Below are 26,229 nucleotides of genomic sequence, written 5' to 3'. Positions count from 1 at the left end.
GGCGAATGTGATAACCACTACACTATAGAAACAGCTGGAAATCAACGGACGTGTACAATGTGCAACCTCACTGTGTTGCTGCAGATTCGCATGGTGAGGCTGAGAGGCCAGGCCACTTATTACAAGACGACTGCTGTTTCTTTCAAAGCAGATGTTTCAACATATAAAACCACAAGATGTAGAAATTAGATCGAACTTAACATGATCTGCGTTAACTTCACAGGGACGTGACCCATCTAATCCACAGAGCCAAAGTGGAGAATTGAACTGACTGGAGAGCTGCATCTTAACGCTGACCTCCCGGACCTCGGCCTCCTGAAATGTTCCAAAGAAGCTCAACAAACACTCGAGGAACAGCAGCGCATCTTTCCACTGGGCTCAATACAGCTTTCACACTCATAGTGTGTGCAACAGTCTCACACTGTAAATGCTGCCCCCATTCTGTGTGTACTTCCATCGCAGATTTGGGTTTGAATCTTGTTTCCACTTCTTCTTTGTATCCGGGCGGTAGTTGTTGAGAGCTGGCACAGACACAGCGGCTAGAATGGCCTCATACTGTGGTGTAATTATTCTCTCATTCGATGCTCACCTCACTCTGTGGCCAGGGAACCCTAGGCCTTTTCTCATTTAATCTCTCCTGACTTGCACCCTGTCAGAGCGCTTTCCTGTTGTTCTGTTTGCTCCCACCAGGATTTGGCTTGGTTAAAACGTCCGACATTTCTAACCTTCCCCGGTTTTAATGAAAGGTGATGGTGAAAGACGAGCTTTGTTGTCCTGTCGACAAATCCCGCCTGACTCGCTGAGTTGTTCCAGTATTTTCCGCAGATGTTAGATCGACTTTCGATGGCAATAACAGCGTGCTTCTGTTACGTTCCCGGGGCTCGTTGGTCTAGGGGTATGACATTCACTTACCTCTATTGACTAATTCCAGTTGATTCAGGCAGCTCTCTGTATGTTTCATTTTATTCAGTTCAACAACATCAGACTGTGTAATCTCTCTTCTACCTCCACCATCTGTTTATTTCCATCAAGTTATTTTCATTCCTTCCATTGGTATGTTTTACCCTCAGCATTGCCCCCCTCCCCCCAGCCCATACCATCCTACTTGAGCAACCCTGTCGCCAATTGTTCGCTGACACACTGCTTACTTTGTTCTGCTATTAACACATTCTGATCTCTTGAGGCGCCACTATCAGCACCTTTGTTAGCCTTGATTAGCCTCATTTACATTCCCTTTTTCTTTCTGTCCGAGACATTTTCGTCATTTTCCACCTATTGCTGACCACTCTATCGAGGCCCAATCGGGCACGCCAACCCCGCCCCATCCACATTAGTCTGAATCTGACCCCATTTCCAGTTCTCCAGCTTTGACAAAGAGTCACCCAGGCCCGGAACGACCGCTGCCATCTCGCTCCACAGAGGCTGTCAGTCCTGCTGAGATTGTCCAGTATGTTCTGTTTTTGTTTCAGAATGAAGCATCCGCAGTAAGTTGCATTTGTCGTTTATTTAGACATGTTTGAGATGGTGAATAAGTATGTTTATCTGCATTTGTAAATGCATGAAATTCTGTTGTGGATGAACTAGCTCCGAATATCCAAAATAGGAAGGTCCTTTTCTTCTCATTGCCTGTCGAAAATTCAGTGCTTGTGACTTAATGTGGAATTTATTTTAGTGGCTCGTGAGAGACTAAACCTCATAATCCTCGAACATACGAGATGGGGGAACAAAAGTACTTCGCGCAAACATTCCTCACACAACATGAGAAGCACTTGATGTTTCTACCCGGTATGGCCCCGGGGACCTTTCGCATGTTAGGGGAATGTGCTAACCACTACACTACAGAAACCGCTGGCGGTGCAGTAATCAATGGACTTATGCAATGTTCAACCTCACTGTGTTGCTGCAGCTTCTCATGGTTCGTCTGAGAGGCCATGTCACTTATGACAAGAAGACAGCCGTTTCTTTAAAACCGATGTCTCAACTTAGAAAACAATCAGGAATCGAAATTTACAGACCTGAAGATAAGTTATGTTTTGTTTGAAGTGGAAGTTAAATTGAGAAGGCAGGGCTTTCGAAAATAACCACAACCATACAGTGGCATGCATTTTGCCATTTCTCGGTGATGAAGACCAGTTATGAGATTGCGGCAATAGTCAGCAACAGACTAACCTGGTAGTACGAGATGTTTCTGCCCGGTTTCGAACCGGGGACCTTTCGCGTGTGAGGCGAATGTGATAACCTCTACACTACAGAAACAGCTGGCAATCCACAGACGTGTACAATGTGCAACCTCACTGTGCTGCTGCAGATTCGCATGGTGAGGCTGAGAGGCTAGGCCACTTATTACAAGACGACTGCCTTTTCTCATTTAATCTCTCCTGACTTGCACCCTGTCAGAGCGCTTTCCTGTTGTTCTGTTTGCTCCCACCGGGATTTGACTTGGTTAAAACGTCCGACATTTCTAACCCGTCCCGGTTTTAATGAAAGGTGATGGTGAAAGACGAGCTTTGTTGTCCTGTCGACAAATCCCGCCTGACTCGCTGAGTTGTTCCAGTATCTTCCGCAGATGTTGGATCAACTTTCGATGGCTATAACAGCGTGCTTCTGTGCCAGTTCCGCGGCTCGTTGGTCTAGGAGTATGATTCTCGCTTTGGGTGTCTCGATTGCGAAACTTGCGGGAGGTCCCGGGTTCAAATCCCGGACGAGCCCTTTGCTAACGTTTTCTGTTGGTCAGGCGATATGTTTTCTTCATTTCTATGCGGCTCATTCGGCGGGATTCATTCACATTGAGTTTGCTTTGAGAAGCTGAGCTCACACAGCAGGGAACCAATAGGTTCGCGAGACAACCGCGACATTGTCTAAAAGCTTGTCTATGTGTGGACATTCACTTACCTCTATTGACTTATTCCAGTAGATTCAGGCAGCTCTCTGTATGTTTCATTTTATTCAGTTCAACAACATCAGACTGTGTAATCTCTCTTCTCCATCCACCATCTGTTTATTTCCATCAAGTTATTTTCATTCCTTCTATTGGTATGTTTTACCCTCAGCATTGCCCCCCTCCCCCCAGCCCATACCATCCTACTTGAGCAATCTGATCCCTGTGGCCAATTGTTCGCTGACACACTGCTTACTTTGTTCTGCTATTAACACATTCTGATCTCTTGAGGCGCCACTATCAGCACCTTTGTTAGCCTTGATCAGCCTCATTTACATTCCCTTTTTCTTTCTGTCCGAGACATTTTCGTCATTTTCCACCTATTGCTGACCACTCTATCGAGGCCCAATCGGGCACGCCAACCCCGCCCCATCCACATTAGTCTGAATCTGACCCCATTTCCAGTTCTCCAGCTTTGACAAAGAGTCACCCAGGCCCGGAACGACCGCTGCCATCTCGCTCCACAGAGGCTGTCAGTCCTGCTGAGATTGTCCAGTATGTTCTGTTTTTGTTTCAGAATGAAGCATCCGCAGTAAGTTGCATTTGTCGTTCATTTAGACATGTTTGAGATGGTGAATAAGTATGTTTATCTGCATTTGTAAATGCATGAAATTCTGTTGTGGATGAACTAGCTCCGAATATCCAAAATAAGAAGGTCCTTTTCTTCTCATTGCCTGTCGAAAATTCAGTGCTTGTGACTTAATGTGGAATTTATTTTAGTGGCTCATGAGAGACTAAACCTCATAATCCTCGAACATACGAGATGGGGGAACAAAAGTACTTTGTGCAAACATTCCTCACACAACATGAGAAGCACTTGATGTTTCTACCCGGTATGGCCTCGGGGACCTTTCGCATGTTAGGGGAATGTGCTAACCACTACACTACAGAAACCGCTGGCGGTGCAGTAATCAATGGACTTGTGCAGTGTTGAACCTCACTGTGTTGCTGCAGATTCTCATGGTTCGTCTGAGAGGCCATGTCACTTATTACAAGAAGACAGCCGTTTCTTTAAAACCGATGTCTCAACTTATAAAACAATCAGGAATCGAACTTTACAGACCTGAAGATAAGTTATGCTTGAAGTGGAAGTTAAATTGAGAAGGCAGGGCTTTCGAAAATAACCACAACCATACGGGTGCATGCATTTTGCTATTCCTCGTTGATGAAGACCAGTTACGAGATTGCGGCAATAGTCAGCAACAGACTAAACTGGAAGTACGAGAAGTTTCTGCTCGGTTTCGAACTTTTCGCGTGTTAGGCGAATGTGATAACCACTACACTACAGAAACAGCTGGCAATCAACGGACGTGTACAATGTGCAACCTCTCTGTGTTGCTGCAGATTCGCATGGTGAGGCTGAGAGGCCAGGCCACTTATTACAAGACGACTGCTGTTTCTTTCAAAAACAGATGTTTCAACATATAAAACCACAAGATGTAGAAATTAGATCGAACTTAACATGATCTGCGTTAACTTCACAGGGACGTGACCCATCTAATCCACAGAGCCAAAGTGGAGAATTGAACTGACTGGAGAGCTGCATCTTAACGCTGACCTCCCGGACCTCGGCCTCCTGAAATGTTCCAAAGAAGCTCAACAAACACTCGAGGAACAGCAGCGCATCTTTCCACTGGGCTCAATACAGCTTGCACACTCATAGTGTGTGCAACAGTCTCACACTGCAAATGCTGCCCCCATTCTGTGTGTACTTCCATCGCAGATTTGGGTTTGAATCTTGTTTCCACTTCTTCTTTGTATCCGGGCGGTAGTTGTTGAGAGCTGGCACAGACACAGCGGCTAGAATGGCCTCATACTGTGGTGTAATTATCCTCTCATTCGATGCTCACCTCACTCTGTGGCCAGGGAACCCTAGGCCTTTTCTCATTTAATCTCTCCTGACTTGCACCCTGTCAGACCGCTTTCCTGTTGTTCTGTTTGCTCCCACCAGGATTTGACTTGGTTAAAACGTCCGACATTTCTAACCCGCCCCGGTTTAAATGAAAGGTGATGGTGAAAGACGAGCTTTGTTGTCCTGTCGACAAATCCCGCCTGACTCGCTGAGTTGTTCCAGTATTTTCCGCAGATGTTAGATCGACTTTCGATGGCAATAACAGCGTGCTTCTGTTACGTTCCCGGGGCTCGTTGGTCTAGGGGTATGACATTCACTTACCTCTATTGACTAATTCCAGTTGATTCAGGCAGCTCTCTGTATGTTTCATTTTATTCAGTTCAACAACATCAGACTGTGTAATCTCTCTTCTACCTCCACCATCTGTTTATTTCCATCAAGTTATTTTCATTCCTTTCATTGGTATGTTTTACCCTCAGCATTGCCCCCCAGCCCATACCATCCTACTTGAGCAACCCTGTCGCCAATTGTTCGCTGACACACTGCTTACTTTGTTCTGCTATTAACACATTCTGATCTCTTGAGGCGCCACTATCAGCACCTTTGTTAGCCTTGATTAGCCTCATTTACATTCCCTTTTTCTTTCTGTCCGAGACATTTTCGTCATTTTCCACCTATTGCTGACCACTCTATCGAGGCCCAATAGGGCACGCCAACCCCGCCCCATTCACATTAGTCTGAATCTGACCCCATTTCCAGTTCTCCAGCTTTGACAAAGAGTCACCCAGGCCCGGAACGACCGCTGCCATCTCGCTCCACAGAGGCTGTCAGTCCTGCTGAGATTGTCCAGTATGTTCTGTTTTTGTTTCAGAATGAAGCATCCGCAGTAAGTTGCATTTGTCGTTTATTTAGACATGTTTGAGATGGTGAATAAGTATGTTAATCTGCATTTGTAAATGCATGAAATTCTGTTGTGGATGAACTAGCTCCGAATGTCCCAAATAAGAAGGTCCTTTTCTTCTCATTGCCTGTCGATAATTCAGTGCTTGTGACTTAATGTGGAATTTATTTTAGTGGCTCATGAGAGACTAAACCTCATAATCCTCGAACATACGAGATGGGGGAACAAAAGTACTTTGTGCAAACATTCCTCACACAACATGAGAAGCACTTGATGTTTCTACCCGGTATGGCCTCGGGGACCTTTCCCATGTTAGGGGAATGTGCTAACCACTACACTACAGAAACCGCTGGCGGTGCAGTAATCAATGGACTTGTGCAATGTTCAACCTCACTGTGTTGCTGCAGATTCTCATGGTTCGTCTGAGAGGCCATGTCACTTATGACAAGAAGACAGCCGTTTCTTTAAAACCGATGTCTCAACTTATAAAACAATCAGGAATCGAACTTTACAGACCTGAAGATAAGTTATGCTTGAAGTGGAAGTTAAATTGAGAAGGCAGGGCTTTCGAAAATAACCACAACCATACGGGTGCATGCATTTTGCTATTCCTCGTTGATGAAGACCAGTTACGAGATTGCGGCAATAGTCAGCAACAGACTAAACTGGAAGTAAGAGAACTTTCTGCTCGGTTTCGAACTTTTCGCGTGTTAGGCGAATGTGATAACCACTACACTATAGAAACAGATGGAAATCAACGGACGTGTACAATGTGCAACCTCACTGTGTTGCTGCAGATTCGCATGGTGAGGCTGAGAGGCCAGGCCACTTATTACAAGACGACTGCTGTTTCTTTCAAAGCAGATGTTTCAACATATAAAACCACAAGATGTAGAAATTAGATCGAACTTAACATGATCTGCGTTAACTTCACAGGGACGTGACCCATCTAATCCACAGAGCCAAAGTGGAGAATTGAACTGACTGGAGAGCTGCATCTTAACGCTGACCTCCCGGACCTCGGCCTCCTGAAATGTTCCAAAGAAGCTCAACAAACACTCGAGGAACAGCAGCGCATCTTTCCACTGGGCTCAATACAGCTTGCACACTCATAGTGTGTGCAACAGTCTCACACTGTAAATGCTGCCCCCATTCTGTGTGTACTTCCATCGCAGATTTGGGTTTGAATCTTGTTTCCACTTCTTCTTTGTATCCGGGCGGTAGTTGTTGAGAGCTGGCACAGACACAGCGGCTAGAATGGCCTCATACTGTGGTGTAATTATTCTCTCATTCGATGCTCACCTCACTCTGTGGCCAGGGAACCCTAGGCCTTTTCTCATTTAATCTCTCCTGACTTGCACCCTGTCAGAGCGCTTTCCTGTTGTTCAGTTTGCTCCCACCAGGATTTGGCTTGGTTAAAACGTCCGACATTTCTAACCTTCCCCGGTTTTAATGAAAGGTGATGGTGAAAGACGAGCTTTGTTGTCCTGTCGACAAATCCCGCCTGACTCGCTGAGTTGTTCCAGTATTTTCCGCAGATGTTAGATCGATTTTCGATGGCAATAACAGCGTGCTTCTGTTACGTTCCCGGGGCTCGTTGGTCTAGGGGTATGACATTCACTTACCTCTATTGACTAATTCCAGTTGATTCAGGCAGCTCTCTGTATGTTTCATTTTATTCAGTTCAACAACATCAGACTGTGTAATCTCTCTTCTACCTCCACCATCTGTTTATTTCCATCAAGTTATTTTCATTCCTTCCATTGGTATGTTTTACCCTCAGCATTGCCCCCCTCCCCCCAGCCCATACCATCCTACTTGAGCAACCCTGTCGCCAATTGTTCGCTGACACACTGCTTACTTTGTTCTGCTATTAACACATTCTGATCTCTTGAGGCGCCACTATCAGCACCTTTGTTAGCCTTGATTAGCCTCATTTACATTCCCTTTTTCTTTCTGTCCGAGACATTTTCGTCATTTTCCACCTATTGCTGACCACTCTATCGAGGCCCAATAGGGCACGCCAACCCCGCCCCATCCACATTAGTCTGAATCTGACCCCATTTCCAGTTCTCCAGCTTTGACAAAGAGTCACCCAGGCCCGGAACGACCGCTGCCATCTCGCTCCACAGAGGCTGTCAGTCCTGCTGAGATTGTCCAGTATGTTCTGTTTTTGTTTCAGAATGAAGCATCCGCAGTAAGTTGCATTTGTCGTTTATTTAGACATGTTTGAGATGGTGAATAAGTATGTTTATCTGCATTTGTAAATGCATGAAATTCTGTTGTGGATGAACTAGCTCCGAATATCCAAAATAGGAAGGTCCTTTTCTTCTCATTGCCTGTCGAAAATTCAGTGCTTGTGACTTAATGTGGAATTTATTTTAGTGGCTCATGAGAGACTAAACCTCATAATCCTCGAACATACGAGATGGGGGAACAAAAGTACTTTGTGCAAACATTCCTCACACAACATGAGAAGCACTTGATGTTTCTACCCGGTATGGCCCCGGGGACCTTTCGCATGTTAGGGGAATGTGCTAACCACTACACTACAGAAACCGCTGGCGGTGCAGTAATCAATGGACTTGTGCAATGTTCAACCTCACTGTGTTGCTGCAGCTTCTCATGGTTCGTCTGAGAGGCCATGTCACTTATGACAAGAAGACAGCCGTTTCTTTAAAACCGATGTCTCAACTTAGAAAACAATCAGGAATCGAAATTTACAGACCTGAAGATAAGTTATGTTTTGCTTGAAGTGGAAGTTAAATTGAGATGGCAGGGCTTTCGAAAATAACCACAACCATACGGGTGCATGCATTTTGCTATTCCTCGGTGATGAAGACCAGTTATGAGATTGCGGCTGTAGTCAGCAACAGACTAACCTGGTAGTACTAGATGTTTCTGCCCGGTTTCGAACCGGGGACCTTTCGCGTGTGAGGCGAATGTGATAACCACTACACTACAGAAACAGCTGGCAATCCACGGACGTGTACAATGTGCAACCTCACTGTGCTGCTGCAGATTCGCATGGTGAGGCTGAGAGGCTAGGCCACTTATTACAAGACGACTGCCTTTTCTCATTTAATCTCTCCTGACTTGCACCCTGTCAGAGCGCTTTCCTGTTGTTCTGTTTGCTCCCACCGGGATTTGACTTGGTTAAAACGTCCGACATTTCTAACCCGTCCCGGTTTTAATGAAAGGTGATGGTGAAAGACGAGCTTTGTTGTCCTGTCGACAAATCCCGCCTGACTCGCTGAGTTGTTCCAGTATCTTCCGCAGATGTTGGATCAACTTTCGATGGCTATAACAGCGTGCTTCTGTGCCAATTCCGCGGCTCGTTGGTCTAGGAGTATGATTCTCGCTTTGGGTGTCTCGATTGCGAAACTTGCGGGAGGTCCCGGGTTCAAATCCCGGGCGAGCCCTTTGATAACGTTTTCTGTTGGTCAGGCGATATGTTTACTTCATTTCTATGCGGCTCATTCGGCGGGATTCATTCACATTGGGTTTGCTTTGAGAAGCTGAGCTCATACAGCAGGGAACCAATAGGTTCGCGAGACAATCGCGACATTGTCTAAAAGCTTGTCTATGTGTGGACATTCACTTACCTCTATTGACTTATTCCAGTAGATTCAGGCAGCTCTCTGTATGTTTCATTTTATTCAGTTCAACAACATCAGACTGTGTAATCTCTCTTCTCCCTCCACCATCTGTTTATTTCCATCAAGTTATTTTCATTCCTTCCATTGGTATGTTTTACCCTCAGCATTGCCCCCCTCCCCCCAGCCCATACCATCCTACTTGAGCAATCTGATCCCTGTGGCCAATTGTTCGCTGACACACTGCTTACTTTGTTCTGCTATTAACACATTCTGATCTCTTGAGGCGCCACTATCAGCACCTTTGTTAGCCTTGATTAGCCTCATTTACATTCCCTTTTTCTTTCTGTCCGAGACATTTTCGTCATTTTCCACCTATTGCTGACCACTCTATCGAGGCCCAATCGGGCACGCCAACCCCGCCCCATCCACATTAGTCTGAATCTGACCCCATTTCCAGTTCTCCAGCTTTGACAAAGAGTCACCCAGGCCCGGAACGACCGCTGCCATCTCGCTCCACAGAGGCTGTCAGTCCTGCTGAGATTGTCCAGTATGTTCTGTTTTTGTTTCAGAATGAAGCATCCGCAGTAAGTTGCATTTGTCGTTCATTTAGACATGTTTGAGATGGTGAATAAGTATGTTTATCTGCATTTGTAAATGCATGAAATTCTGTTGTGGATGAACTAGCTCCGAATATCCAAAATAAGAAGGTCCTTTTCTTCTCATTGCCTGTCGAAAATTCAGTGCTTGTGACTTAATGTGGAATTTATTTTAGTGGCTCATGAGAGACTAAACCTCATAATCCTCGAACATACGAGATGGGGGAACAAAAGTACTTTGTGCAAACATTCCTCACACAACATGAGAAGCACTTGATGTTTCTACCCGGTATGGCCTCGGGGACCTTTCGCATGTTAGGGGAATGTGCTAACCACTACACTACAGAAACCGCTGGCGGTGCAGTAATCAATGGACTTGTGCAGTGTTCAACCTCACTGTGTTGCTGCAGATTCTCATGGTTCGTCTGAGAGGCCATGTCACTTATTACAAGAAGACAGCCGTTTCTTTAAAACCGATGTCTCAACTTATAAAACAATCAGGAATCGAACTTTACAGACCTGAAGATAAGTTATGCTTGAAGTGGAAGTTAAATTGAGAAGGCAGGGCTTTCGAAAATAACCACAACCATACGGGTGCATGCATTTTGCTATTCCTCGTTGATGAAGACCAGTTACGAGATTGCGGCAATAGTCAGCAACAGACTAAACTGGAAGTACGAGAAGTTTCTGCTCGGTTTCGAACTTTTCGCGTATTAGGCGAAAAGTTCACTACACTACACTACAGAAACAGCTGGCAATCAACGGACGTGTACAATGTGCAACCTCTCTGTGTTGCTGCAGATTCGCATGGTGAGGCTGAGAGGCCAGGCCACTTATTACAAGACGACTGCTGTTTCTTTCAAAAACAGATGTTTCAACATATAAAACCACAAGATATAGAAATTAGATCGAACTTAACATGATCTGCGTTAACTTCACAGGGACGTGACCCATCTAATCCACAGAGCCAAAGTGGAGAATTGAACTGACTGGAGAGCTGCTTCTTAACGCTGACCTCCCGGACATCGGCCTCCTGAAATGTTCCAAAGAAGCTCAACGAACACTCGAGGAACAGCAGCGCATCTTTCCACTGGGCTCAATACAGCTTGCACACTCATAGTGTGTGCAACAGTCTCACACTGCAAATGCTGCTCCCATTCTGTGTGTACTTCCATCGCAGATTTGGGTTTGAATCTTGTTTCCACTTCTTCTTTGTATCCGGGCGGTAGTTGTTGAGAGCTGGCACAGACACAGCGGCTAGAATGGCCTCATACTGTGGTGTAATTATCCTCTCATTCGATGCTCACCTCACTCTGTGGCCAGGGAACCCTAGGCCTTTTCTCATTTAATCTCTCCTGACTTGCACCCTGTCAGAGCGCTTTCCTGTTGTTCTGTTTGCTCCCACCAGGATTTGACTTGGTTAAAACGTCCGACATTTCTAACCCGCCCCGGTTTAAATGAAAGGTGATGGTGAAAGACGAGCTTTGTTGTCCTGTCGACAAATTCCGCCTGACTCGCTGAGTTGTTCCAGTATTTTCCGCAGATGTTAGATCGACTTTCGATGGCAATAACAGCGTGCTTCTGTTACGTTCCCGGGGCTCGTTAGTCTAGGGGTATGACATTCACTTACCTCTATTGACTAATTCCAGTTGATTCAGGCAGCTCTCTGTATGTTTCATTTTATTCAGTTCAACAACATCAGACTGTGTAATCTCTCTTCTACCTCCACCATCTGTTTATTTCCATCAAGTTATTTTCATTCCTTTCATTGGTATGTTTTACCCTCAGCATTGCCCCCCTCCCCCCAGCCCATACCATCCTACTTGAGCAACCCTGTCGCCAATTGTTCGCTGACACACTGCTTACTTTGTTCTGCTATTAACACATTCTGATCTCTTGAGGCGCCACTATCAGCACCTTTGTTAGCCTTGATTAGCCTCATTTACATTCCCTTTTTCTTTCTGTCCGAGACATTTTCGTCATTTTCCACCTATTGCTGACCACTCTATCGAGGCCCAATAGGGCACGCCAACCCCGCCCCATCCACATTAGTCTGAATCTGACCCCATTTCCAGTTCTCCAGCTTGGACAAAGAGTCACCCAGGCCCGGAACGACCGCTGCCATCTCGCTCCACAGAGGCTGTCAGTCCTGCTGAGATTGTCCAGTATGTTCTGTTTTTGTTTCAGAATGAAGCATCCGCAGTAAGTTACTTTTGTCGTTTATTTAGACATGTTTGAGATGGTGAATAAGTATGTTTATCTGCATTTGTAAATGCATGAAATTCTGTTGTGGATGAACTAGCTCCGAATATCCAAAATAGGAAGGTCCTTTCCTTCTCTTTGCCTGTCGATAATTCAGTGCTTGTGACTTAATGTGGAATTTATTTTAGTGGCTCATGAGAGACTAAACCTCATAATCCTCGAACATACGAGATGGGGGAACAAAAGTACTTTGTGCAAACATTCCTCACACAACATGAGAAGCACTTGATGTTTCTACCCGGTATGGCCCCGGGGACCTTTCGCATGTTAGGGGAATGTGCTAACCACTACGCTACAGAAACCGCTGGCGGTGCAGTAATCAATGGACTTATGCAATGTTCAACCTCACTGTGTTGCTGCAGCGTCTCATGGTTCGTCTGAGAGGCCATGTCACTTATGACAAGAAGACAGCCGTTTCTTTAAAACCGATGTCTCAACTTAGAAAACAATCAGGAATCGAAATTTACAAACCTGAAGATAAGTTATGTTTTGCTTGAAGTGGAAGTTAAATTGAGAAGGCAGGGCTTTCGAAAATAACCACAACCATACGGGTGCATGCAGTTTGCTATTTTTCGGTGATGAAGACCAGTTATGAGATTGCGGCAAAAGTCAGCAACCGAACAACCTGGTAGCCCGAGATGTTTCTGCCCGGTTTCGAACCGGGGACCTTTCGCGTGTGAGGCGAAAGTGATAACCACTACACTACAGAAACAGCTGGCAATCCACGGACGTGTACAATGTGCAACCTCACTGTGCTGCTGCAGATTCGCATGGTGAGGCTGAGAGGCTAGGCCACTTATTACAAGACGACTGCCTTTTCTCATTTAATCTCTCCTGACTTGCACCCTGTCAGAGCGCTTTCCTGTTGTTCTGTTTGCTCCCACCGGGATTTGACTTGGTTAAAACGTCCGACATTTCTAACCCGTCCCGGTTTTAATGAAAGGTGATGGTGAAAGACGAGCTTTGTTGTCCTGTCGACAAATCCCGCCTGACTCGCTGAGTTGTTCCAGTATCTTCCGCAGATGTTGGATCAACTTTCGATGGCTATAACAGCGTGCTTCTGTGCCAGTTCCGCGGCTCGTTGGTCTAGGAGTATGATTCGCGCTTTGGGTGTTTCGATTGCGAAACTTGCGGGAGGTCCCGGGTTCAAATCCCGGACGAGCCCTTTGATAACGTTTTCTGTTGGTCAGGCGATATGTTTTCTTCATTTCTATGCGGCTCATTCGGCGGGATTCATTCACATTGGGTTTGCTTTGAGAAGCTGAGCTCACACAGCAGGGAACCAATAGGTTCGCGAGACAATCGCGACATTGTCTAAAAGCTTGTCTATGTGTGGACATTCACTTACCTCTATTGACTTATTCCAGTAGATTCAGGCAGCTCTCTGTATGTTTCATTTTATTCAGTTCAACAACAGCAGACTGTGTAATCTCTCTTCTCCCTCCACCATCTGTTTATTTCCATCAAGTTATTTTCATTCCTTCCATTGGTATGTTTTACCCTCAGCATTGCCCCCCTCCCCCCAGCCCATACCATCCTACTTGAGCAATCTGATCCCTGTGGCCAATTGTTCGCTGACACACTGCTTACTTTGTTCTGCTATTAACACATTCTGATCTCTTGAGGCGCCACTATCAGCACCTTTGTTAGCCTTGATTAGCCTCATTTACATTCCCTTTTTCTTTCTGTCCGAGACATTTTCGTCATTTTCCACCTATTGCTGACCACTCTATCGAGGCCCAATCGGGCACGCCAACCCCGCCCCATCCACATTAGTCTGAATCTGACCCCATTTCCAGTTCTCCAGCTTTGACAAAGAGTCACCCAGGCCCGGAACGACCGCTGCCATCTCGCTCCACAGAGGCTGTCAGTCCTGCTGAGATTGTCCAGTATGTTCTGTTTTTGTTTCAGAATGAAGCATCCGCATAAGTTGCATTTGTCGTTCATTTAGACATGTTTGAGATGGTGAATAAGTATGTTTATCTGCATTTGTAAATGCATGAAATTCTGTTGTGGATGAACTAGCTCCGAATGTCCAAAATAAGAAGGTCCTTTTCTTCTCATTGCCTGTCGAAAATTCAGTGCTTGTGACTTAATGTGGAATTTATTTTAGTGGCTCATGAGAGACTAAACCTCATAATCCTCGAACATACGAGATGGGGGAACAAAAGTACTTTGTGCAAACATTCCTCACACAACATGAGAAGCACTTGATGTTTCTACCCGGTATGGCCTCGGGGACCTTTCCCATGTTAGGGGAATGTGCTAACCACTACACTACAGAAACCGCTGGCGGTGCAGTAATCAATGGACTTGTGCAATGTTCAACCTCACTGTGTTGCTGCAGATTCTCATGGTTCGTCTGAGAGGCCATGTCACTTATTACAAGAAGACAGCCGTTTCTTTAAAACCGATGTCTCAACTTATAAAACAATCAGGAATCGAACTTTACAGACCTGAAGATAAGTTATGCTTGAAGTGGAAGTTAAATTGAGAAGGCAGGGCTTTCGAAAATAACCACAACCATACGGGTGCATGCATTTTGCTATTCCTCGTTGATGAAGACCAGTTACGAGATTGCGGCAATAGTCAGCAACAGACTAAACTGGAAGTACGAGAAGTTTCTGCTCGGTTTCGAACTTTTCGCGTGTTAGGCGAATGTGATAACCATTACACTATAGAAACAGCTGGAAATCAACGGACGTGTACAATGTGCAACCTCACTGTGTTGCTGCAGATTCGCATGGTGAGGCTGAGAGGCCAGGCCACTTATTACAAGACGACTGCTGTTTCTTTCAAAAGCAGATGTTTCAACATATAAAACCACAAGATGTAGAAATTAGATCGAACTTAACATGATCTGCGTTAACTTCACAGGGACGTGACCCATCTAATCCACAGAGCCAAAGTGGAGAATTGAACTGACTGGAGAGCTGCATCTTAACGCTGACCTCCCGGACCTCGGCCTCCTGAAATGTTCCAAAGAAGCTCAACAAACACTCGAGGAACAGCAGCGCATCTTTCCACTGGGCTCAATACAGCTTGCACACACATAGTGTGTGCAACAGTCTCACACTGTAAATGCTGCCCCCATTCTGTGTGTACTTCCATCGCAGATTTGGGTTTGAATCTTGTTTCCACTTCTTCTTTGTATCCGGGCGGTAGTTGTTGAGAGCTGGCACAGGCACAGCGGCTAGAATGGCCTCATACTGTGGTGTAATTATTCTCTCATTCGATGCTCACCTCACTCTGTGGCCAGGGAACCCTAGGCCTTTTCTCATTTAATCTCTCCTGACTTGCACCCTGTCAGACCGCTTTCCTGTTGTTCTGTTTGCTCCCACCAGGATTTGGCTTGGTTAAAACGTCCGACATTTCTAACCTTCCACGGTTTTAATGAAAGGTGATGGTGAAAGACGAGCTTTATTGTCCTGTCGACAAATCCCGCCTGACTCGCTGAGTTGTTCCAGTATTTTCCGCAGATGTTAGATCGACTTTCGATGGCAATAACAGCGTGCTTCTGTTACGTTCCCGGGACTCGTTGGTCTAGGGGTATGACATTCACTTACCTCTATTGACGAATTCCAGTTGATTCAGGCAGCTCTCTGTATGTTTCATTTTATTCAGTTCAACAACATCAGACTGTGTAATCTCTCTTCTACCTCCACCATCTGTTTATTTCCATCAAGTTATTTTCATTCCTTCCATTGGTATGTTTTACCCTCAGCATTGCCCCCCTCCCCCCAGCCCATACCATCCTACTTGAGCAACCCTGTCGCCAATTGTTCGCTGACACACTGCTTACTTTGTTCTGCTATTAACACATTCTGATCTCTTGAGGCGCCACTATCAGCACCTTTGTTAGCCTTGATTAGCCTCATTTACATTCCCTTTTTCTTTCTGTCCGAGACATTTTCGTCATTTTCCACCTATTGCTGACCACTCTATCGAGGTCCAATAGGGCACGCCAACCCCGCCCCATCCACATTAGTCTGAATCTGACCCCATTTCCAGTTCTCCAGCTTTGACAAAGAGTCACCCAGGCCCGGAACGACCGCTGCCATCTCGCTCCACAGAGGCTGTCAGTCCTGCTGAGATTGTCCAGTATGTTCTGTTTTTGTTTCAGAATGAAGCATCCGCAGTAAGTTGCATTTGTCGTTTATTTAGACATGTTTGAGATGGTGAATAAGTATGTTGATCTGCATTTGTAAATGCATGAAATTCTGTTGTGGATGAACTAGCTCCGAATATCCAAAATAGGAAGGTCCTTTTCTTCTCATTGCCTGTCGAAAATTCAGTGCTTGTGACTTAATGTGGAATTTATTTTAGTGGCTCATGAGAGACTAAACCTCATAATCCTCGAACATACGAGATGGGGGAACAAAAGTACTTTGTGCAAACATTCCTCACACAACATGAGAAGCACTTGATGTTTCTACCCGGTATGGCCCCGGGGACCTTTCGCATGTTAGGGGAATGTGCTAACCACTACACTACAGAAACCGCTGGCGGTGCAGTAATCAATGGACTTATGCAATGTTCAACCTCACTGTGTTGCTGCAGCGTCTCATGGTTCGTCTGAGAGGCCATGTCACTTATGACAAGAAGACAGCCGTTTCTTTAAAACCGATGTCTCAACTTAGAAAACAATCAGGAATCGAAATTTACAGACCTGAAGATAAGTTATGTTTTGCTTGAAGTGGAAGTTAAATTGAGAAGGCAGGGCTTTCGAAAATAACCACAACCATACGGGTGCATGCAGTTTGCTATTTTTCGGTGATGAAGACCAGTTATGAGATTGCGGCAAAAGTCAGCAACCGAACAACCTGGTAGCCCGAGATGTTTCTGCCCGGTTTCGAACCGGGGACCTTTCGCGTGTGAGGCGAATGTGATAACCACTACACTACAGAAACAGCTGGCAATCCACAGACGTGTACAATGTGCAACCTCACTGTGCTGCTGCAGATTCGCATGGTGAGGCTGAGAGGCTAGGCCACTTATTACAAGACGACTGCCTTTTCTCATTTAATCTCTCCTGACTTGCACCCTGTCAGAGCGCTTTCCTGTTGTTCTGTTTGCTCCCACCGGGATTTGACTTGGTTAAAACGTCCGACATTTCTAACCCGTCCCGGTTTTAATGAAAGGTGATGGTGAAAGACGAGCTTTGTTGTCCTGTCGACAAATCCCGCCTGACTCGCTGAGTTGTTCCAGTATCTTCCGCAGATGTTGGATCAACTTTCGATGGCTATAACAGCGTGCTTCTGTGCCAGTTCCGCGGCTCGTTGGTCTAGGAGTATGATTCTCGCTTTGGGTGTCTCGATTGCGAAACTTGCGGGAGGTCCCGGGTTCAAATCCCGGACGAGCCCTTTGATAACGTTTTCTGTTGGTCAGGCGATATGTTTTCTTCATTTCTATGCGGCTCATTCGGCGGGATTTATTCACATTGGGTTTGCTTTGAGAAGCTGAGCTCACACAGCAGGGAACCAATAGGTTCGCGAGACAATCGCGACATTGTCTAAAAGCTTGTCTATGTGTGGACATTCACTTACCTCTATTGACTTATTCCAGTAGATTCAGGCAGCTCTCTGTATGTTTCATTTTATTCAGTTCAACAACATCAGACTATGTAATCTCTCTTCTCCCTCCACCATCTGTTTATTTCCATCAAGTTATTTTCATTCCTTGCATTGCTTTGTTTTACCCTCAGCATTGCCCCCCTCCCCCCAGCCCATACCATCCTACTTGAGCAATCTGATCCCTGTGGCCAATTGTTCGCTGACACACTGCTTACTTTGTTCTGCTATTAACACATTCTGATCTCTTGAGGCGCCACTATCAGCACCTTTGTTAGCCTTGATTAGCCTCATTTACATTCCCTTTTTCTTTCTGTCCGAGACATTTTCGTCATTTTCCACCTATTGCTGACCACTCTATCGAGGCCCAATAGGGCACGCCAACCCCGCCCCATCCACATTAGTCTGAATCTGACCCCATTTCCAGTTCTCCAGCTTTGACAAAGAGTCACCCAGGCCCGGAACGACCGCTGCCATCTCGCTCCACAGAGGCTGTCAGTCCTGCTGAGATTGTCCAGTATGTTCTGTTTTTGTTTCAGAATGAAGCATCCGCAGTAAGTTGCATTTGTCGTTTATTTAGACATGTTTGAGATGGTGAATAAGTATGTTAATCTGCATTTGTAAATGCATGAAATTCTGTTGTGGATGAACTAGCTCCGAATGTCCAAAATAAGAAGGTCCTTTTCTTCTCATTGCCTGTCGATAATTCAGTGCTTGTGACTTAATGTGGAATTTATTTTAGTGGCTCATGAGAGACTAAACCTCATAATCCTCGAACATACGAGATGGGGGAACAAAAGTACTTTGTGCAAACATTCCTCACACAACATGAGAAGCACTTGATGTTTCTACCCGGTATGGCCTCGGGGACCTTTCCCATGTTAGGGGAATGTGCTAACCACTACACTACAGAAACCGCTGGCGGTGCAGTAATCAATGGACTTGTGCAATGTTCAACCTCACTGTGTTGCTGCAGATTCTCATGGTTCGTCTGAGAGGCCATGTCACTTATGACAAGAAGACAGCCGTTTCTTTAAAACCGATGTCTCAACTTATAAAACAATCAGGAATCGAACTTTACAGACCTGAAGATAAGTTATGCTTGAAGTGGAAGTTAAATTGAGAAGGCAGGGCTTTCGAAAATAACCACAACCATACGGGTGCATGCATTTTGCTATTCCTCGTTGATGAAGACCAGTTACGAGATTGCGGCAATAGTCAGCAACAGACTAAACTGGAAGTACGAGAAGTTTCTGCTCGGTTTCGAACTTTTCGCGTGTTAGGCGAATGTGATAACCACTACACTATAGAAACAGCTGGAAATCAACGGACGTGTACAATGTGCAACCTCACTGTGTTGCTGCAGATTCGCATGGTGAGGCTGAGAGGCCAGGCCACTTATTACAAGACGACTGCTGTTTCTTTCAAAGCAGATGTTTCAACATATAAAACCACAAGATGTAGAAATTAGATCGAACTTAACATGATCTGCGTTAACTTCACAGGGACGTGACCCATCTAATCCACAGAGCCAAAGTGGAGAATTGAACTGACTGGAGAGCTGCATCTTAACGCTGACCTCCCGGACCTCGGCCTCCTGAAATGTTCCAAAGAAGCTCAACAAACACTCGAGGAACAGCAGCGCATCTTTCCACTGGGCTCAATACAGCTTTCACACTCATAGTGTGTGCAACAGTCTCACACTGTAAATGCTGCCCCCATTCTGTGTGTACTTCCATCGCAGATTTGGGTTTGAATCTTGTTTCCACTTCTTCTTTGTATCCGGGCGGTAGTTGTTGAGAGCTGGCACAGACACAGCGGCTAGAATGGCCTCATACTGTGGTGTAATTATTCTCTCATTCGATGCTCACCTCACTCTGTGGCCAGGGAACCCTAGGCCTTTTCTCATTTAATCTCTCCTGACTTGCACCCTGTCAGAGCGCTTTCCTGTTGTTCTGTTTGCTCCCACCAGGATTTGGCTTGGTTAAAACGTCCGACATTTCTAACCTTCCCCGGTTTTAATGAAAGGTGATGGTGAAAGACGAGCTTTGTTGTCCTGTCGACAAATCCCGCCTGACTCGCTGAGTTGTTCCAGTATTTTCCGCAGATGTTAGATCGACTTTCGATGGCAATAACAGCGTGCTTCTGTTACGTTCCCGGGGCTCGTTGGTCTAGGGGTATGACATTCACTTACCTCTATTGACTAATTCCAGTTGATTCAGGCAGCTCTCTGTATGTTTCATTTTATTCAGTTCAACAACATCAGACTGTGTAATCTCTCTTCTACCTCCACCATCTGTTTATTTCCATCAAGTTATTTTCATTCCTTCCATTGGTATGTTTTACCCTCAGCATTGCCCCCCTCCCCCCAGCCCATACCATCCTACTTGAGCAACCCTGTCGCCAATTGTTCGCTGACACACTGCTTACTTTGTTCTGCTATTAACACATTCTGATCTCTTGAGGCGCCACTATCAGCACCTTTGTTAGCCTTGATTAGCCTCATTTACATTCCCTTTTTCTTTCTGTCCGAGACATTTTCGTCATTTTCCACCTATTGCTGACCACTCTATCGAGGCCCAATCGGGCACGCCATCCCCGCCCCATCCACATTAGACTGAATCTGACCCCATTTCCAGTTCTCCAGCTTTGACAAAGAGTCACCCAGGCCCGGAACGACCGCTGCCATCTCGCTCCACAGAGGCTGTCAGTCCTGCTGAGATTGTCCAGTATGTTCTGTTTTTGTTTCAGAATGAAGCATCCGCAGTAAGTTGCATTTGTCGTTTATTTAGACATGTTTGAGATGGTGAATAAGTATGTTTATCTGCATTTGTAAATGCATGAAATTCTGTTGTGGATGAACTAGCTCCGAATATCCAAAATAGGAAGGTCCTTTTCTTCTCATTGCCTGTCGAAAATTCAGTGCTTGTGACTTAATGTGGAATTTATTTTAGTGGCTCATGAGAGACTAAACCTCATAATCCTCGAACATACGAGATGGGGGAACAAAAGTACTTCGCGCAAACATTCCTCACACAACATGAGAAGCACTTGATGTTTCTACCCGGTATGGCCCCGGGGACCTTTCGCATGTTAGGGGAATGTGCTAACCACTACACTACAGAAACCGCTGGCGGTGCAGTAATCAATGGACTTATGCAATGTTCAACCTCACTGTGTTGCTGCAGCTTCTCATGGTTCGTCTGAGAGGCCATGTCACTTATGACAAGAAGACAGCCGTTTCTTTAAAACCGATGTCTCAACTTAGAAAACAATCAGGAATCGAAATTTACAGACCTGAAGATAAGTTATGTTTTGCTTGAAGTGGAAGTTAAATTGAGAAGGCAGGGCTTTCGAAAATAACCACAACCATACAGGTGCATGCATTTTGCTATTTCTCGGTGATGAAGACCAGTTATGAGATTGCGGCAATAGTCAGCAACAGACTAACCTGGTAGTACGAGATGTTTCTGCCCGGTTTCGAACCGGGGACCTTTCGCGTGTGAGGCGAATGTGATAATCACTACACTACAGAAACAGCTGGCAATCCACAGACGTGTACAATCTGCAACCTCACTGTGCTGCTGCAGATTCGCATGGTGAGGCTGAGAGGCTAGGCCACTTATTACAAGACGACTGCCTTTTCTCATTTAATCTCTCCTGACTTGCACCCTGTCAGAGCGCTTTCCTGTTGTTCTGTTTGCTCCCACCGGGATTTGACTTGGTTAAAACGTCCGACATTTCTAACCCGTCCCGGTTTTAATGAAAGGTGATGGTGAAAGACGAGCTTTGTTGTCCTGTCGACAAATCCCGCCTGACTCGCTGAGTTGTTCCAGTATCTTCCGCAGATGTTGGATCAACTTTCGATGGCTATAACAGCGTGCTTCTGTGCCAGTTCCGCGGCTCGTTGGTCTAGGAGAATGATTCTCGCTTTGGGTGTCTCGATTGCGAAACTTGCGGGAGGTCCCGGGTTCAAATCCCGGACGAGCCCTTTGATAACGTTTTCTGTTGGTCAGGCGATATGTTTTCTTCATTTCTATGCGGCTCATTCGGCGGGATTCATTCACATTGAGTTTGCTTTGAGAAGCTGAGCTCACACAGCAGGGAACCAATAGGTTCGCGAGACAATCGCGACATTGTCTAAAAGCTTGTCTATGTGTGGACATTCACTTACCTCTATTGACTTATTCCAGTAGATTCAGGCAGCTCTCTGTATGTTTCATTTTATTCAGTTCAACAACATCAGACTGTGTAATCTCTCTTCTCCATCCACCATCTGTTTATTTCCATCAAGTTATTTTCATTCCTTCCATTGGTATGTTTTACCCTCAGCATTGCCCCCCTCCCCCCAGCCCATACCATCCTACTTGAGCAATCTGATCCCTGTGGCCAATTGTTCGCTGACACACTGCTTACTTTGTTCTGCTATTAACACATTCTGATCTCTTGAGGCGCCACTATCAGCACCTTTGTTAGCCTTGATTAGCCTCATTTACATTCCCTTTTTCTTTCTGTCCGAGACATTTTCGTCATTTTCCACCTATTGCTGACCACTCTATCGAGGCCCAATCGGGCACGCCAACCCCGCCCCATCCACATTAGTCTGAATCTGACCCCATTTCCAGTTCTCCAGCTTTGACAAAGAGTCACCCAGGCCCGGAACGACCGCTGCCATCTCGCTCCACAGAGGCTGTCAGTCCTGCTGAGATTGTCCAGTATGTTCTGTTTTTGTTTCAGAATGAAGCATCCGCAGTAAGTTGCATTTGTCGTTCATTTAGACATGTTTGAGATGGTGAATAAGTATGTTTATCTGCATTTGTAAATGCATGAAATTCTGTTGTGGATGAACTAGCTCCGAATATCCAAAATAAGAAGGTCCTTTTCTTCTCATTGCCTGTCGAAAATTCAGTGCTTGTGACTTAATGTGGAATTTATTTTAGTGGCTCATGAGAGACTAAACCTCATAATCCTCGAACATACGAGATGGGGGAACAAAAGTACTTTGTGCAAACATTCCTCACACAACATGAGAAGCACTTGATGTTTCTACCCGGTATGGCCTCGGGGACCTTTCGCATGTTAGGGGAATGTGCTAAGCACTACACTACAGAAACCGCTGGCGGTGCAGTAATCAATGGACTTGTGCAGTGTTCAACCTCACTGTGTTGCTGCAGATTCTCATGGTTCGTCTGAGAGGCCATGTCACTTATTACAAGAAGACAGCCGTTTCTTTAAAACCGATGTCTCAACTTATAAAACAATCAGGAATCGAACTTTACAGACCTGAAGTTAAGTTATGCTTGAAGTGGAAGTTAAATTGAGAAGGCAGGGCTTTCGAAAATAACCACAACCATACGGGTGCATGCATTTTGCTATTCCTCGTTGATGAAGACCAGTTACGAGATTGCGGCAATAATCAGCAACAGACTAAACTGGAAGTACGAGAAGTTTCTGCTCGGTTTCGAACTTTTCGCGTGTTAGGCGAATGTGATAACCACTACACTACAGAAACAGCTGGCAATCAACGGACGTGTACAATGTGCAACCTCTCTGTGTTGCTGCAGATTCGCATGGTGAGGCTGAGAGGCCAGGCCACTTATTACAAGACGACTGCTGTTTCTTTCAAAAACAGATGTTTCAACATATAAAACCACAAGATGTCGAAATTAGATCGAACTTAACATGATCTGCGTTAACTTCACAGGGACGTGACCCATCTAATCCACAGAGCCAAAGTGGAGAATTGAACTGACTGGAGAGCTGCATCTTAACGCTGACCTCCCGGACCTCGGCCTCCTGAAATGTTCCAAAGAAGCTCAACAAACACTCGAGGACCAGCAGCGCATCTTTCCACTGGGCTCAATACAGCTTGCACACTCATAGTGTGTGCAACAGTCTCACACTGCAAATGCTGCCCCCATTCTGTGTGTACTTCCATCGCAGATTTGGGTTTGAATCTTGTTTCCACTTCTTCTTTGTATCCGGGCGGTAGTTGTTGAGAGCTGGCACAGACACAGCGGCTAGAATGGCCTCATACTGTGGTGTAATTATCCTCTCATTCGATGCTCACCTCACTCTGTGGCCAGGGAACCCTAGGCCTTTTCTCATTTAATCTCTCCTGACTTGCACCCTGTCAGACCGCTTTCCTGTTGTTCTGTTTGCTCCCACCAGGATTTGACTTGGTTAAAACGTCCGACATTTCTAACCCGCCCCGGTTTAAATGAAAGGTGATGGTGAAAGACGAGCTTTGTTGTCCTGTCGACAAATCCCGCCTGACTCGCTGAGTTGTTCCAGTATTTTCCGCAGATGTTAGATCGACTTTCGATGGCAATAACAGCGTGCTTCTGTTACGTTCCCGGGGCTCGTTGGTCTAGGGGTATGACATTCACTTACCTCTATTGACTAATTCCAGTTGATTCAGGCAGCTCTCTGTATGTTTCATTTTATTCAGTTCAACAACATCAGACTGTGTAATCTCTCTTCTCCCTCCACCATCTGTTTATTTCCATCAAGTTATTTTCATTCCTTTCATTGGTATGTTTTACCCTCAGCATTGCCCCCCTCCCCCCAGCCCATACCATCCTACTTGAGCAATCTGATCCCTGTGGCCAATTGTTCGCTGACACACTGCTTACTTTGTTCTGCTATTAACACATTCTGATCTCTTGAGGCGCCACTATCAGCACCTTTGTTAGCCTTGATTAGCCTCATTTACATTCCCTTTTTCTTTCTGTCCGAGACATTTTCGTCATTTTCCACCTATTGCTGACCACTCTATCGAGGCCCAATCGGGCACGCCAACCCCGCCCCATCCACATTAGTCTGAATCTGACCCCATTTCCAGTTCTCCAGCTTTGACAAAGAGTCACCCAGGCCCGGAACGACCGCTGCCATCTCGCTCCACAGAGGCTGTCAGTCCTGCTGAGATTGTCCAGTATGTTCTGTTTTTGTTTCAGAATGAAGCATCCGCAGTAAGTTGCATTTGTCGTTCATTTAGACATGTTTGAGATGGTGAATAAGTATGTTTATCTGCATTTGTAAATGCATGAAATTCTGTTGTGGATGAACTAGCTCCGAATATCCAAAATAAGAAGGTCCTTTTCTTCTCATTGCCTGTCGAAAATTCAGTGCTTGTGACTTAATGTGGAATTTATTTTAGTGGCTCATGAGAGACTAAACCTCATAATCCTGGAACATACGAGATGGGGGAACAAAAGTACTTTGTGCAAACATTCCTCACACAACATGAGAAGCACTTGATGTTTCTACCCGGTATGGCCTCGGGGACCTTTCCCATGTTAGGGGAATGTGCTAACCACTACACTACAGAAACCGCTGGCGGTGCAGTAATCAATGGACTTGTGCAATGTTCAACCTCACTGTGTTGCTGCAGATTCTCATGGTTCGTCTGAGAGGCCATGTCACTTATTACAAGAAGACAGCCGTTTCTTTAAAACCGATGTCTCAACTTATAAAACAATCAGGAATCGAACTTTACAGACCTGAAGATAAGTTATGCTTGAAGTGGAAGTTAAATTGAGAAGGCAGGGCTTTCGAAAATAACCACAACCATACGGGTGCATGCATTTTGCTATTCCTCGTTGATGAAGACCAGTTACGAGATTGCGGCAATAGTCAGCAACAGACTAAACTGGAAGTACGAGAAGTTTCTGCTCGGTTTCGAACTTTTCGCGTGTTAGGCGAATGTGATAACCACTACACTACAGAAACAGCTGGCAATCAACGGACGTGTACAATGTGCAACCTCTCTGTGTTGCTGCAGATTCGCATGGTGAGGCTGAGAGGCCAGGCCACTTATTACAAGACGACTGCTGTTTCTTTCAAAAACAGATGTTTCAACATATAAAACCACAAGATGTAGAAATTAGATCGAACTTAACATGATCTGCGTTAACTTCACAGGGACGTGACCCATCTAATCCACAGAGCCAAAGTGGAGAATTGAACTGACTGGAGAGCTGCATCTTAACGCTGACCTCCCGGACCTCGGCCTCCTGAAATGTTCCAAAGAAGCTCAACAAACACTCGAGGAACAGCAGCGCATCTTTCCACTGGGCTCAATGCAGCTTGCACACTCATAGTGTGTGCAACAGTCTCACACTGCAAATGCTGCCCCCATTCTGTGTGTACTTCCATCGCAGATTTGGGTTTGAATCTTGTTTCCACTTCTTCTTTGTATCCGGGCGGTAGTTGTTGAGAGCTGGCACAGACACAGCGGCTAGAATGGCCTCATACTGTGGTGTAATTATCCTCTCATTCGATGCTCACCTCACTCTGTGGCCAGGGAACCCTAGGCCTTTTCTCATTTAATCTCTCCTGACTTGCACCCTGTCAGACCGCTTTCCTGTTGTTCTGTTTGCTCCCACCAGGATTTGACTTGGTTAAAACGTCCGACATTTCTCACCCGCCCCGGTTTAAATGAAAGGTGATGGTGAAAGACAAGCTTTGTTGTCCTGTCGACAAATCCCGCCTGACTCGCTGAGTTGTTCC

The 26,229-nt window shown here is 45.6% G+C and overlaps 5 non-coding genes across 5 annotated transcripts; all 5 read right to left on the bottom strand.

Moving 5' to 3' along the window:
• Nucleotides 1-2,183: 2,183 nt before the first annotated feature.
• trnav-cac (transfer RNA valine (anticodon CAC)) lies at nucleotides 2,184-2,256 on the bottom strand. The gene has a single exon. It is a non-coding gene; the product is annotated as a tRNA-Val (tRNA).
• A 6,331-nt stretch (nucleotides 2,257-8,587) lies between these two features.
• On the bottom strand, nucleotides 8,588-8,660 carry trnav-cac (transfer RNA valine (anticodon CAC)). Its single transcript has one exon. It is a non-coding gene; the product is annotated as a tRNA-Val (tRNA).
• Nucleotides 8,661-12,787: 4,127 nt separating this feature from the next.
• Nucleotides 12,788-12,860, bottom strand: trnav-cac (transfer RNA valine (anticodon CAC)). The gene has a single exon. It is a non-coding gene; the product is annotated as a tRNA-Val (tRNA).
• Nucleotides 12,861-16,985: 4,125 nt separating this feature from the next.
• On the bottom strand, nucleotides 16,986-17,058 carry trnav-cac (transfer RNA valine (anticodon CAC)). The gene has a single exon. It is a non-coding gene; the product is annotated as a tRNA-Val (tRNA).
• Nucleotides 17,059-21,183: 4,125 nt separating this feature from the next.
• trnav-cac (transfer RNA valine (anticodon CAC)) lies at nucleotides 21,184-21,256 on the bottom strand. The gene has a single exon. It is a non-coding gene; the product is annotated as a tRNA-Val (tRNA).
• Between the last annotated feature and the right edge of the window lie 4,973 nt (nucleotides 21,257-26,229).

Source organism: Scyliorhinus torazame, chromosome 5 (genome assembly GCF_047496885.1).
Source record: "Scyliorhinus torazame isolate Kashiwa2021f chromosome 5, sScyTor2.1, whole genome shotgun sequence".
Classification (NCBI taxonomy): domain Eukaryota; kingdom Metazoa; phylum Chordata; class Chondrichthyes; order Carcharhiniformes; family Scyliorhinidae; genus Scyliorhinus; species Scyliorhinus torazame.
This window is presented reverse-complemented; position numbering and strand designations above follow the sequence as displayed.